Source organism: Lepisma saccharinum, chromosome 2 (genome assembly GCF_977018435.1).
Source record: "Lepisma saccharinum chromosome 2, izLepSacc3.1, whole genome shotgun sequence".
Taxonomy (NCBI): domain Eukaryota; kingdom Metazoa; phylum Arthropoda; class Insecta; order Zygentoma; family Lepismatidae; genus Lepisma; species Lepisma saccharinum.
The window spans coordinates 10,858,404-10,874,107 of NC_139230.1; positions in this window are offsets into that span (position 1 = coordinate 10,858,404).

Here is a 15,704-nt window from a genome sequence, read left to right on the forward strand (position 1 = left end):
TGAGCTGCAATGGTCCAAAAAGGGATCGCCGATTATAACTCGACAAGGATTCGAAACTGATTGCGTTAGTTACACGAACGACAATGTCCAAATGAAAGTATGTAGTATTGGAATTGGTATTACGGTGAAAACAATGATTGGATGAAATGATGAATGGACACCCAAAACTTGTGCCAGGAGTGAACCAGAAATATTTGGTCACATATGCATGACATTTCAAACATGTCACTGAACACAGTTCATCACTCAGTTCAGGAGGTCTTTCTATGCATAATTTACACGATCATTTCTTCAGATGTGCATAATAATTGGATCAATCTGTATTAAACACATTTTCAAATTTTTAAAGTTATTGCAGTTCGCATTGCATTAACAGGTACACCCAACGGCGAAAGAAACAGTAGGCGAATTGTCCACCACCATTTTCATTCTGTCTGAATTACACAATGTGATAACAATGAATTGAAATAAAGACGTCAATAAGCAGAGAACAATGCCTGCTTCGAACCAACATAGTTTCATTCCTTAAAACAACACAGGATGTAGAATATAAAAGTAATGAAAATAGCGGTGGACAATTTGCTTACCATTATCTTTGCCGTTGACTGTACAAGATGATGGAATTATCGTTTACAAAAGCAATATGGCACGTATAGCATAATGGTTCCTTAATGTCAAATTTTAATATATTTATGAACATCAGAATAAATTATCGATTTATCTTGTGAGTACATTTTATATGCGGAATCATTCAATCAATTCGTTTATTTGCAAACTAAACTTGTAGTGAAATGCCGCAATAAAATATAATATGTTATGATACATATAGAAGAACCTATAACAGAATTGTGACACTTGTACAATTATGTTTTTACCCCAATGTCTTTCAACTTGCTGATATATCTAGAGAAGTTAACATGAATTTCCTACAACATGAATCCGTATTTAGAAGTCCGATATCAATCTAATAACACAGTTTATAATACCTCCGACGTTCATTATAATCGTTTCACAAATCAAAATTGACACAGTCTTACGGGCGTTTTCTACGCATTCAGATTTCTGAGTTGCACCCTCGACATGGATGAACATTGGCATGTGCACAAATCTTCACATCATTTCATACTGACGTATACGATCTTCAGCTATCGTGCAAGAAATACTACTTCAAACTCGAGGGCAAAATTTTCTTCCTCATCTTTTATTAACACTAACGCAACAACCTAAGATGGGCTATAACTCATTCATACGTCAGCACGAGGATGGAGTTGTACAGAACGTCTTCATAATGATCGTGCGAAATTATGGGCGTTACTAAAATGGTGTCTATCTTTGTGATCAAGCTCATTATCATTAAATAAAATATGTAATAAAGCAACAAGATAATGCAAAAATTACAATAGAGCCCAACAAGAACGCGACACGAATATAAAAGAAAAAAAGAAGACCTTCAAGATGAAAAATACATTGTAGAATCCTGTTCAGATTTAGGAGGTAATATAATTTTCTTCTCCTGTCCTTACATTAATAAAATACAGTTTGCGTCTAATTTACTGGATTATACGTATGCTTTTAGCATCAGTCCAAAGCATAGTCGTAAATCTTCCGATGGTCCGTTGTTACAGTATAAATCTAGCTTTAGACGTAAGAGCTTATTCCATGGTTGATCAAGAATTACGCCGCGTATTGTCGGCAATGCTAAAGGCACACAAGAGATTCATAAATCTTAGAGCACTCGCAGGTTATTTTTATGAGAAATTAAACAGAAAGTACTATTTCATAGTTACGTTCCACATTTGTAAAAGTCAAGGTAATGTACTTGCTTAAATTAAGAATCTTTCGAACGGAATTGTAAATATACATTTGTACGCTAGAGCAAGAAAACATGAAAGGAAAACTTCTCTCGTGCCTAATGATTGCCTTTTATTAATATGGTGGTTTATTAATGATTCGATATTTAAGGGCCGGTCGTTTTTAAAATTTTATGTCGTCGTAAAATGTCGCTTTACGTATAATTAAAGGCTATGCACAGTGTGAAAAAAAAATCCTTTAAAAATTGATTTAATAATGAAACTCGGCAATTACATTATTTCCTGAATATTTTAAATTCACCAACCTGCGAGCAACTTTATATAATTCAACAGTACGGAGCATTTAAATTACGATTACTAGATTATGAGAACTGTAATCGTGGAACACAGGACATAAAAGCAAACTATAAAAATAAAATATGGATATTGTAAACCAATACACTGGCTACATGCTAAAGTAGCATGCCCACAGTGTTGTATTTTATAAAAATTCTTACTACAATAAAACTAGGAAGTTGATTGAATAATGCTTTTCTTCTAGTATTAATGTTTTCCTCTGCAAATGCATTATATTCGTAACTTTTTATTAAACAGCATTTTAAATATACACTTACTTTGTCTTTTACATAGAATAGTGTGTCTGAAACATTACAAACAGTGAATTATGTGCAGTATCATTTATTTCTTGATAAAAGCATTAATTGCACTTTAAACTTTACAAAATTAACTTGCTCATGGTGTAGAATGTAAGAATGAATATATTACAAACCTAAAATTGCTGTGTACTATGAAAACCATTAATAACAAAAAACTAACAAAGTAAACTACTAACTAATCGGAAGAAGTTTTACAGTGTTAATAAAAGTGAAAAAAGGGCGCACATATCATCTCTAGAAGATAGATTCAATTACAAATTATGCAATATTCATCTATGTTACTAAGCTAAACAGTGTGCATAATATTCACTTCGAGGAAGGAATATTTTTTAAAGAAAGTGGTGAAGAAAAATTTATTGCTGATTTCCGTACGTGAGAGAGTTAAAACAACAAAATAACTGCATTACTACTTAATTTATGGATAACCCACTTACATGATTTTTCGCAATTTTGCTGTTCTTTTATGTGTGAATATGAATGCATTCAAATTGTAATTTCTTGGTGACAAAATGTCTGTTTAGTTGCGTAAGACCTGGCATAAAACTCTGGTAACAGACTAGGTTTGTGAACAAGGAGAGAGGTAGCCGGTTTTTCCAAAGCTTTAAACACCGGGTGTAAATGCAAATGAGAAGCGCCAAAGGGTTTTTGATTATTTTTTTTTCTGCACACTCAGTAACATGCAGCGAATTTTAGACTTCCATCCACCAGTGTACCAGTTCTAGAGCAAAGCGCATACAGGTAATACAAGAAAAAAAATGAAGTTACTTACAAACAAAACAAGATCTAAAATATGATTCCATAGAATTTAACCTCACCCATTTCCAATGTGCAACACTTTAATGACAAGTTGTGAAAATATAATAATAGCAGAGATGAGGTGGTCTTCATTCAGTGCTAGGCAGGAACCATAATGACAGCAAGCAGAGTCACGACTATCTTAGTTTATGGGCAAGTTTCCGATATATTAAGTATTTACGACTTGATACAGTAGTATCATTTAGTGTTACGGTTGCTTTTATACCTGTTCCTAAATGACACAAATTAACCTCTTCAATGACACAAATCCAATCTAAAAATCCTCGAAATCTTCAACTTTCTTCTTGTCCAGATTCAAGTTATAAATAGGCTAATAGTACTTCCAATTCCATGTCTTAAGGTCATGAAGTAGTTGCCAAATAAGCATATAAACATGCTTTTACCTTAAGTATGATGAGTATGTACAGAGTAAATTGTTTGTATGTGACCTGAATGATAATCAGATCTCAGTAAATTTTCTGAGTTAGACCTTTGCATTTTTCACAACTTCTTGCCGCTTATTGTTTTGGACAGTGTATCGGATTCTGAAAATTATGTTTCCTATATATCATCATGGGTATAGTAATATATAATTACAGTCTCTCTTGGAAATGGGCAGTGTCAAGTGCTGCATAGTATTCTGTAAGTTAGTTACATTTCAATTCTCTGATTCTGGTAATTCCAGTCTTCTTCTATAAGAGGCACAATGATACGATGAACTAGGAAACATTAAGAATGAGTTACACAGCACAAGGTAAAATTGAAATTCACCACTATTTATATGTAAAAAATAATCATGTCCAATGCAAGAACGGATAATTGGTTTTCCGTTACTTTATGTTCTTTTTTGCCTCTATGGAGTGAACATGTATGATAAGTAGGTGGATAAACACAGATGAACAATGATACCCTTGTCCGGATTCAACCCAGAAACTCGGGGATAAATAAAGAGTTAATGAGAGTTTATATTTTACTTCTGACTTGCTTTGAATGAAATTAACTGGGCTCAGATTGACTTTTATATTATCAGTTTTAACCAAAACAGTGACATGTAAAATTGTCATTTTACCCGTATCATAAATAAAAAATCACTTATTTTCATTACAATACTATCTTCATCAATTATACTTTTAAAAAATACGTTTTGCTTCTATTTTAATATAAACTTCGTTGGTGACATAGCAGTTAACACTTTGACACAAACTTTTGAATTTGATTTCCATCAGAGTTTCCTTATCCAAATTCTACATCAAAATATATACCCGATACAGATTACTACAGAAAAGAAAAAAAAAGGACAAGTAGAGAAACTGAAATTTAAGATTGGTGTTCACTTTACATACGTAATAATTAGACATTCTATGGGTTTTAATAGACGAAACAACACTACTTGATGTTATTAGTTAAGCCACACTAACGATTTGAAACACTTTAGACACCTTAATACGAAATAAAATAAGTTTGGCATTACATGGAATTCAAGATGTTAGTCTCAGTACTCCTGTTATATTTCTGGTTTTCATCTGAGAAAAAATAGATTCTTTGAGATTATAGAGCAATTCAGTAATAATGACAGTTTATTTTTCTTAAATGCCAAGTGTTATGTTATCACAGAGAAGTTTAACAAGTATTTGACGATATTTGGCCCACAGAAGTCACAATTACGAAATAATACTAAACATTATACGAGACTCACGGATTCATATTGAGGAGTATTTCTCATAAGTAGATACTTTTGCTAGCATCATAAAGATGTTAGGAAATCGCAACTTTCTAGCATACACACAAATTATCGTACATACAATTAACTTCCTATTGTATTTCCTTGAATTTTGGAAAACTTCTAGAATGGAACAAATTTCTATCAAAACTAAATATTCCAATTGAGTTTCTTCAGTTATCACACTGACCTTGCCGCTGGCCCTCCTTAACTTGTCTTGCTTGTCTTTGTGTTTTTGTTATTTACCGTCGCTTTCTGCCACTTTTGGCTAATCGCGACGACGATAATGAATGATGATTAGATGGAATTGATGAGGGACACTCTAGCAGAACACCCATGCCCAGGCCGAGGCTCGAACCCGGGAACTTCGATGGAGAAATCGAAAGTCAGCCCGGCTGAGTTTTCTTCCGGTTCCCCTTAGTCAATGGACGAATGCTGAGGTGGTACCTTTATCGAATTCGCGGATGCTACCCCTAATTTGTTCCTGCCTATCGGTCCGCTGGCTTCTCATCTCACTATCCCAGCACACCTGACGGTAAAAATAAGTGAGACCTACAAAAAAACTCTTGTAGACGAAAACAAATATTTCAAAACAAACTATTCTCCCTTCCCCAGATGTTGATTCTTTGTACTGCTCTGGTCTGCCTTACTTATCCATCCCAATGCGAACATCTGGATTCGAGTCCCCAGCTGTACGTACGCCCAGCAAGAAGTGCGTGATGGTGTGATGCAATGCATCGGGAGGAGGCAGCCTTGCGTGAGAAAAGTCAAGGTCACTCGATCGGCATATTGAAGAGGCGGAAGTTTCCGTTAAATTCGAAGAAAGATTTATTAAAGCGAGTCCAGAGGAACGCACTGTTCCTTTTTGTTCTCGCTCGTGTCATCATTAAGTACTTCGGCACCATCCATTGAGTTTCGTGAAGGGTTCGCAAGAGAGAGATCAGCTCCAGGGATTGCTTGCTCCAAAATCGTTACCGATTGCTGCTCTTTCTTAATGAACACCGGCTGAGCCCAAAGTGTGGTTTTTAAAAATGAATTTTCGTTCTTGTACACACATGGATATTGCATATATATATATATATATATATATATATATATATATATATATATATATATATATATATATATTGTACAGATATGGTGATTAAAAGTACGAGAAAACCTCGTCAAGAGATTATTTTATGCTTGTTTATTCACTGGAATTGTCCGACCGCCGAGCAATCTCAAGAATGTGCCCGTATCGATATTTCCTCAAAGCTATTGACTGAGAGGTAAATACGTGGATCTAACATGATCCAGCGTGTTCGAAAGGTGTAATAACCTTTCGAGGCAAAAGATTATAAAAGCAAGCTCGCCCCAGAGCTCGCTCTCATTTCTGGTACTTTTAATCACCATATCTCTACAATATATATATATATATATATATATATATATATATATATATATATATATATATATATATATATATATATATATATATATAAGTAGTAGAAAATGTGCCAGGTCGCCATGGCGCCTGAATTTTCAAATTCAGTGCCATTTTTTTAAAAAATATTTCGAGATTGCTTTTGGGAATTTAGATTACCTTTCTTTTTTTGAAAATAACGATAGTATGAGTTTTGTTTTTAATGTTTATGTGTTTTCTGTATCGCGTGTATAATTAAATCAGAATAATAAACATGCCATTATATTTTTTTTCACTGTTGCTAGCCGAATTTTAGAATCTGAAGCAATTATTCATGCTGTTACCAGTTGAGCCTTCTTTAGGAATGTCACTCTGGCGCAAGAATTAATTACCTTTCATCCGATCTTGTATTAATTAATAAATTAAATGTTTTAAGATCAAATTTCAAAATATGTAGCTTTATCTTAGTTGGATTCATGGCTATCTTAGAGCATATTTGCCAAAAGAAGCTGGAGCCTGAATTAGTTTTAGTTTTTCTACACCTGTATAGACAGACTTTGGTCTTTGTGATATCTCTTTTCTGTCTCTGGTTGGTTCATTAATTTCGTGTTTCAATTTCAAAAAGGTTAATCGGGACTGGGCCCACAGTTTAAAGTGGGATCCGAACCACTGTGTAATGTGCCTCCGCCAGGTATCGAACCCGGGACCCTTTCATTACAAGTAGACGATGTTTGCACTACGCCATCGGGGAGGCCTCTTTTCGTAGCGCGCTGTGATAACTATTCCGCCACGGAGGTCGGCCTTCTCTCTCTTTAGGTTAATGGCAAATGCATTTGTATGCATACGACCACATATTTGATTTGATTTTTTTTATTTTGATTTGCTTGCTTTTACTTCGCCCTTCTGCCAATTTTACCAAGTCACGAAGATGAGGATGAATGGTGATAAGATGAAATGGATGAAAGAACACTCACAAACATACATGGACAGAACACAACAAAAGTCACACGCATCATACTGGACAGACGGCAAAGCTTCATTAGTCTGCAGAATTCAGTCCAGGGTGTACTGTGTATACTACTCATTTGTTTTGATGTCCTCTATACATTTTAGAGGTTCGCTGGTGCCATTATAATGATACACTCTGTGTATGTGTGAGAGAGAGTATTTTTAAAATAGAAAAATTGACAAAAGGAGCATACAAAGTATTTCATGAGAAAATTGTTTTATTCTAAATATAAATCCCATTTTCTTAAACTAGTAAAATGTGGTGCATTTTATTCATTCTCAACAATTGTGATAGATTTTAAAATATTGTAAGAGCAAGTGATACAATATATTATAACAACATATAACAACAATATATTGCATTACCCAACATTTATTTTCTTACTAGTGCGATGCCCATGAAAACATCAAGGCATGTATGTCTTCCCTAAATATGTTGTATTTTCTATTTACTTACACCTTCGCACATGGTAAAGCCTAAAAAAAAGTCCTCAAAAGCATGAACCTATTACACGTGGTTTTCTAAATTGCGAATTTAGGAAAGTCGGGCCCCGTGGAGGAGTGGTTATCACAACGAGCTACGACCCCAGGGATCCAGGGTTCGAATCCCGTCCTGGGCATGGGTATTCTTTGTGAGTGCCCCTTCATCAGTTTCATCATATCATCACTCATCTTCGCGAGTAGCCAAAAGTTTCAGAAACGCGAAGAAAAATAAACCAAATCAATCAGTCAATCAATTGAATTAAGGAAGGAATCGTATTGTAGATTACATGAAGATATTTTGTGTGTGTTTGTGTTGCCTTCCTAACGTTGTAGGGTTCATAACAAAACTTCCCAACAGAGAATCAAACCAAAAGTGAGTTTTATCTTTTAACCTACACGGAGATATACTCTGTTATATCAATTTACTTCATAATACAACTTCAAATGGCAGTATTCTGATTGTTATAATATGCCTCTCTCCAATCTTGCAGTTGAACTCTTGTTGCTCTTTAAACATTTTATGAGCAATTTTCTTCATCTCACATTTCTTAAATTCCTCGTTCGAATCCCGGCATGGGCATGGGTGTTCTTTGTACTACGTGTCCCTTCATCAATTTCATCATATCATAACTCATGCTCATCTTTGTGATTATGCAAACGTAGCAGAAGAAGGAAGTAAAATAAACGCAATAAATCAATCACGTTTCTTAAAAATCTTAAATGCATCATTGTATCAGTAGAGTTTGTAGCAATACATAACATCTCATTTGTTAAAAACTCCCGAAGAGAGTTGGGGTTAGTGTGGATTTTAGCATTGCCATAAGTTCACCAAGTTAACCTCTTCCTGTAAAGGAAACGTTATAACAAATTGCACCGACGTGGGTGCGACTGATTGACACGTCCCGTAAGTCTTTCTCAAGGCTCTTTCTGACTTGAGGCACAGCGTCCTCTTGTAACTGCACATTGATTGCTTGTGTGGAAGAAGAAACCGCGTGGCAACTCGCATAACAAAGTCGCCTCGAGGACGGCAAGGCGAGTGAATGAGATGAAAAACAAGGGGTCAAAGGAGCTACCTGACAGATTCACAAGCCTTGTATGCGAACCATTGCCGAAAGCAGTCCTTGTTGGTTTGTTCACTGTGATACAAGCATGCACGTCTCGGCCGCTGTGGGTGTTCACATCCTCTAACTCGGCTGATCCCAAACTGTGATAACCCGAAGGGATTGAAAAGGGAAAAAAAATAATAAAATGAACGGACAAGATCTCAAAATTGTGAATTTGTGCGGCCATGCCATTTGTGCGCACATGTGTATTTGGTAGACATTTTTTAGCTGATGCATAGTGCTTTGAAGCAGTGCAAGTATTTAGTCATCTATGCCTGCCTGCACCCTCTCGAAACTGTAAACATAGTTTTAAATTATTTTAATGGTTTTAAGTAGCATACCAATGTGGATAAAATGGGCTTTGAATTCGTTCTTGAACGTCTTGCCTTATTATTATTATTTGTTTTTAGGGGTTTTGCTTATTGTTTTTCTTTTATACATTCAAGTAAGTTCTTTATTTCTCTGAAATTAGTCAAGAAAATAACATTTGGAGTGGAAAAAACTTTCTGTTTAATATGTCCAAATGCTTAAAAGTACCTTTTAAGGTCGATGTTGCTTTTATTCGGTTTAGTACCTGTGTAGGTGCTAGATAAAAATATCGGCGCTCTCATGCGAAAGACACGTATGTGGAAAATTAATGTTTCAGAAACGATGTTTAAAGCTCCAATTGTTAATGACTTTCAATTGGAAGAATTAAGTTTAGAGCAACATTCAAGATATATAGAATTCGAAAAATAGTTGTTTATGATTCGATAAAATGTCGACTAACAATTTGAAAAATACAATCTAAAAATGCATCAAAATGCACTTGGCATAAGGCGATGATAGTGCTTCATGACGAAATTCTCTCCTGCAAAAGTGCTTCGGGAACTCGAAAAGTTTGGGAATCCCTACTCTAGCTAAATACACTAATTGCTATTAAATAAATAAATAAAATATGTTTTATGCTCCGAAAAGCAAATTTATTGAGTCTTTACAGTCCTGATAGAATCTTCGCTTATTAATGATTAGTTCTATCCATCCGTCAATTCATGAAATGTAGTAAAAGAAAATCTGTAGATCAGATTTGCTGTAAAATTTCTAATCCAGTTTCGGGGTGTAAGGGGTGTTCCTTCCACGCAGTGCACCCAATAGTCAACCTCACTTCCACGTAGTACACCCTGGACTGCAAACTAACGAGGCTCTGGCCCCATGGCCAGTATAATTCTGTGTCGTCTTGTTTTTTGTCCTTATTTGTGCTGAGCGCCCTTTTTAGCCTCAGCTTTTAACCAAGGTAAGGAAGTTTTAGTTTTCAGACACGCTTTTATTTTTGTTATGATATTTTGCACCCGTATAGTGTGACGGGTGCAAAATAGCCTCAGTGCTGACGCACCCAAAACATTTTAATTCAAATTCAAAATTCAAAATTCAAAATTCTAATCCAGTTTCGGTTAACCTCAGAGATTTATTAACAAGTTCAAGCAACTCAGATATTTTGGTTGAAATATAAATTAAATAGGCTAACTGAAGTGCCTCAAGCTACCAGTAATTTCTTTTAGGCCCTTGAAACAGCTCAAGCTATTTTCCAATCAGCTCTCAGCACACCAGGCATCACTATTTTTTTTTTATTTATATCAGTTTCTTCTTAATGATCCTATCTTACATTTTTTAACTATTAAACAAGCGAGGTGACACATTCATATAAGATAAAAAATACTAGATTGTGCTCGAACTGGTATTGCGCTTGTTTCCACCTTTAGAACTAGGAAATCGTTGATCTGTTCTTATCATATAAAGGTTCTCTGTACAGCCTTTCATTCGCTATAATTTTATCTTCAAAGAGCGTCGTAAAAGACGCTTGTAAGTGTATCTTTGAGTCCGATAAATAACCATTAATCCTTCCCTTCCCTCTCAATGTCAGTATTCATCACAAATGATTATTCAATGACATTGATAGCACGATCGTTGTGCAATATGTTTTCGCGGCACTAGATAAATGGGCGATTGTAAGTAACGTGAAATTACGTAATTGGTGTAAGTTCCGGGGACAATTTCATGAATAATCCTTTGTACGAAGTTAAAAGATAAGTTGGAGATTATTGTTAGAATTCATAAACTAGGTCTAACTCCCCCCCCTCTTCTTTCTCTTTATTTCTCTCTATTGGAATATTTCGTGTTTAAACCATATTCTATTATGTCTAAATATTAAAAATCTTTGTAAAGGATATTTTTAATAATCATCACTTTCTCACGAATCAAGCTGAATGCGCCAACTGTAAGATATTCTTTTCAACTCTAAAGTTTTTCAAAGTTAGAGTTTGTGTTACAAATATTTAATAATAATGACTGAAGTTTCTCACAATCAGGAAAACTTGATTCTTCTTGTAATATTTATTGATAGCGGTATTCGTTTTTATATACATGGTTGTGTGTGTTTGTGTGTGTGTACTTTTGTGAGGGCTGAATGTGGAATCTTATTTACTAAACTAACATAGAAGTTATTCGGTAACAATGGATCTGAAACAAGCATGCGACCATGCTTAATATCTCTTAGCGGTTAATAGAAATGTTAGTATACGATATACATACACGTATGAATGTAATAAACGAATTTTTCCACATTCACGAACTACCCAATCTTGTTACGTTAGCGCAATACCCTGTATTTCCCCCCAGATTTCATCCTACGTCAGCAGTCATACTCTAACCCCATTAATGCATTGAACAGCAAATTCCATACCGGATTCGAATACCGGTTACATAATGAATATTTTTTTAAATTCGTCTCTTTCATTATCTCGGTTTCGAGATTGACAAAAGGGACATCAATATATATCCAAAATATAAATACAAGTGTTACTTGCATTTGTGTTATGTCAAAATAATTTATAAAGCCCACTTTTTCCTCAGATAGGAAAATCTGGACTGAATTTACAGTATAAAGTAGAATCTGCAATAGAAGCATCAAAATTTACTTCTGAGTTTAGCATTCTAGGTTAAATCAGAGTCAATTTGCAGAAAAAAAATATTTTAATGAGCCTCAGTGATAACTTAATGTTTAGAATTGTAATAGCGTAATTAATCAAGATACCAACCAATTCAGTGCTCGGTTAGTGTAACGGACTACGAAGCCCGAGATCTGTGATTAAATACAGTGTTCGTTCTGTCATCTATTTGATAATTGCATCTTCCATCTTTATCGCAAAGCTATTTGGAATAAAAGTGTGCAACTGTACATTTGGATGACGGTTACAATCAGTTAAGAATAAAGATAAATTATTTTTCTTCTTTTTCTTCTTGTTTTTTGGGTTATGCGCTATGGTGTTCTACTGTTTTATAATATGTGTAAAGTTATGAATTAAATTAAATTCGTTGAGACTGAAAACTCGTGTCCAATTTCCGTTGCGTTGAGTAAACTTGAAAAATACAAACTCATGTGTAAACCATTTGCAAATACAAATACATGGATCATTCTTTCAAAATCTGAAAGAAAGTGTAAAGCTAGATTTCTCGAACCTACCTCAGAACTATTGGCAATAAATTATTAGGTGATGGGGGTGAAAGACATGTGTGCGTTCACTAGCGGCAGCCTATAAATTTAATATACACAATAGCTAGACAACTAAAAAGACGCATATCTAAATACATACCAAAATCTACATCGATTACATCGAAATATATGGGGTTTTGTTTATAGTTGATTGTGTTCTGAGATATGGAAGGGTTTATACTATTTCATAGAAACTTGAGTCAACGGAGTTATACTTGGTGTATTTTAGATTATGGTTTTGTTTTTAGCATTAAGCTACATAAACAATTTCTTTACTCCCTTTGGAAAGAGAGTGTAAAAATCTACTATATACGCACAGGGTAATATATACTTGCAGTTTTGTAATGGATTTTAAATGTTAGTCCAGAAATTCCAACGATATAATCTTGGAGCTAAAGTGACTGACTAAAGCTCAAGCACGATATTTTATTTAGAAATTAATTTTTAATTAAGAATACTATCATTACCCTAACGTCGAATTACTACTTGCTTATCTACGCGTGCAGAATAAGTAATAATTTCCACGCACTGAATGCCATGAAAATAAACAACTCTTTTAAATGTCAACACAATAAAAAAAATGGAGGACAAGAAATAAAAAGAACAATGCAAACTAGCTACACGGGTTATATGTTATCTTTCAAGTCAATCAGCATGTTTCCTGTAACCGGAACATTCTATTAACACTTCAGAAACCTAAGAAATTCAGATCGAGGTGTCCCTTATATTGAACAAGAAGTTAAAAAGCACTTAATAGCATATCCTGTTAAAGACGCCAATGAACATGTTTTGTCTTTAATTACCTTCATAAAATGGAGATTTCATTGGCCATATTTACATAAGTTATCCTTGCGGTCATTAAAAAAGAGAAACCGGCTTATCTTACAGGTATTGACATTTGGTACCCTACTCGATCCACTCTCAAGTAGAGAGCCATAACATTTAACCATAACGAAGGTATGATGCTAATCAACAAAAGTGTTGATATGCTGTATGTAAAATACATTATGGTGATTTTTTTGCATAGACACAGACCAGTCCAGAGTCGTGACCGCGAGAAATTATATGAAGGATTAACGAACCATGAGGAAATGGGCCCGGAACGGATTGGCTAAGCAGTTATTAGGAAATTGCCGAAATCAATGGGTGGAGTTCTCAGCTGTCCACGAATTGGATATGTAACATGAAGCCAATTTTGATAGCACCACGGCAGCACGACAGTAAAGAAAAAGCGGCTCCGAGCGTGTGGATGTGATTTATAGACTGGAAACTGTTAATAGTTGTTCGATCTTGTAAATCATTTGAAGAGAAATGCGCGAGAGGTTGTAGTGGTGACGCTCTCGCATGTGGCCTTCTGGGCTGCGAAAAGTCGACTTGAAGAATCTATTGCCATTGTGATAATGTCAGCGCGCCAGAGATATATTGGATGCTTGTTCCTTGGGCCTTTTCCGTTTCCGGTATTCTTAACATTTCAATAACCTCAGGCTCTTCTATACTATATTGTCGTATGAGAACCACAGGAACATAACTCCAAAAATGCGGCTTACAGATTTGTTTAAATCTACTCCTCTGAAGAGCTCTATTTGGAGTCAGATCGACATATCTCCACCTCTAATCCTTTGCAGGAATGTGGAGTCACGTATCTCCAATTTACTGACTCTTTTTAAGGGGTGACCGTTCCACGTAGTACACCCAATTTTCAACCTCACTTCCACGAAGTACACCCTGGACTGCATATTGTAGACTAACGAAGCTCTGGCGTCTTGACCTACGGCCAGTATAATCCTTGTAGGGCTGTGTGTGTGTGTTGTCCTATGTTTTGTTCTTACGTATTAGTTATATTTAATTATGGTAAGGAGCTGGACCCCGTATAAGTGTCTGGTGCAAAATAGCCTAAGTGCTGACGCACCCAAACTTACGAATTCTAAAAATTATAAATTATTTTTGAGAGTCAGACATATTCCTAAGAATATATTATTTCATCTCTCCTGTAAACTTGATAAAATAGAATTACGTCCTTCTGGTTCCCACACAACGATATAATCTGATACAATTTCGTTTCCTTCCTTCGTTGATGACTAGTTAAGCATCTAATACGTACCAACAAGAGTCCTGCGAGAAAGTTTTATTTATTTATTTATTTATTTATTTGAAAAATCACGAGTACAGAAAAATCCATTTTACATCAGGATATCAACTGGAAAAGAAATAAACAAAATAATAAGATGGACACATACACACACATATACATATATAACAAGAACAATAACAACTAGGGCAAAGAGAACATTATTTACTCTTCAGCTGCTTTATGCACACCGTTCTGTAAGTCTGTTTTGATAAATGGAAGCCCGGGGCGTCTTTTAATGAGTTGTAAATGGTTTGTAGCCTGTAGAGAAGTGATCTTTGTTCTAAGGATAGCCTTGGATTTAATGTAAAAGAAGTTGTTGCGTATGCTGTTGGGATGTGGGATTCTGTTATTGAGAAGTGGCAAGAGTTTGCTGGTGAAAAGTTGTCAATTCACAATTCTGAAAAGAAATGTTAAGTCTAAAAGTTTTCGGCAAAGAGAAAGGCCATGAATTTGTAGAGTGGATAGAATTTCGTGTTTGGAGAAGTTTGCAAGGGTTGGACATCTGTGTTTGACTATTCTGATGAAAAAACTTACAACTTTGTCTGTTTTCTTTATATTGCCAGGTCTGAATTTGACCGGATGATTACATAAGGGACCAAAGTGTGTTAACTAAAATAAAAAATAATAGAATTTTGACACCAGTAACATATTAAAGTGTTTAAAATGCTGGAGACGCACATAGGTACATAACAATAATTTCGTACCAGCAAAAAATGACACGGGGTTTGAGTTTTTGTTTTAAGTCCACTGTATGCACAAATAGGCTAATAGGGATTGGACCCACATGCTACCCCATCGTCCATCGCAGCTCTTTGTGACGATGGTACTGAATTATTTTGTATGTGTGGCAGGAATACTTCCCGATTCTCTTCATGGAATTTCTGGCTCCTTAGGAGCCTTGCTCATTTTCCATGACTATTCTGTGTTGTTATTTTCAGATAATATGGCGGTTGTTCGTTACCTTAAGCGTCGGGTGTGCCATAATCCGGCATTGCTCTTTGTATCCCATGTAGTGTACAAACATTGTAAATTTGAATGTAATCATGTATTTACTGAATTCAAT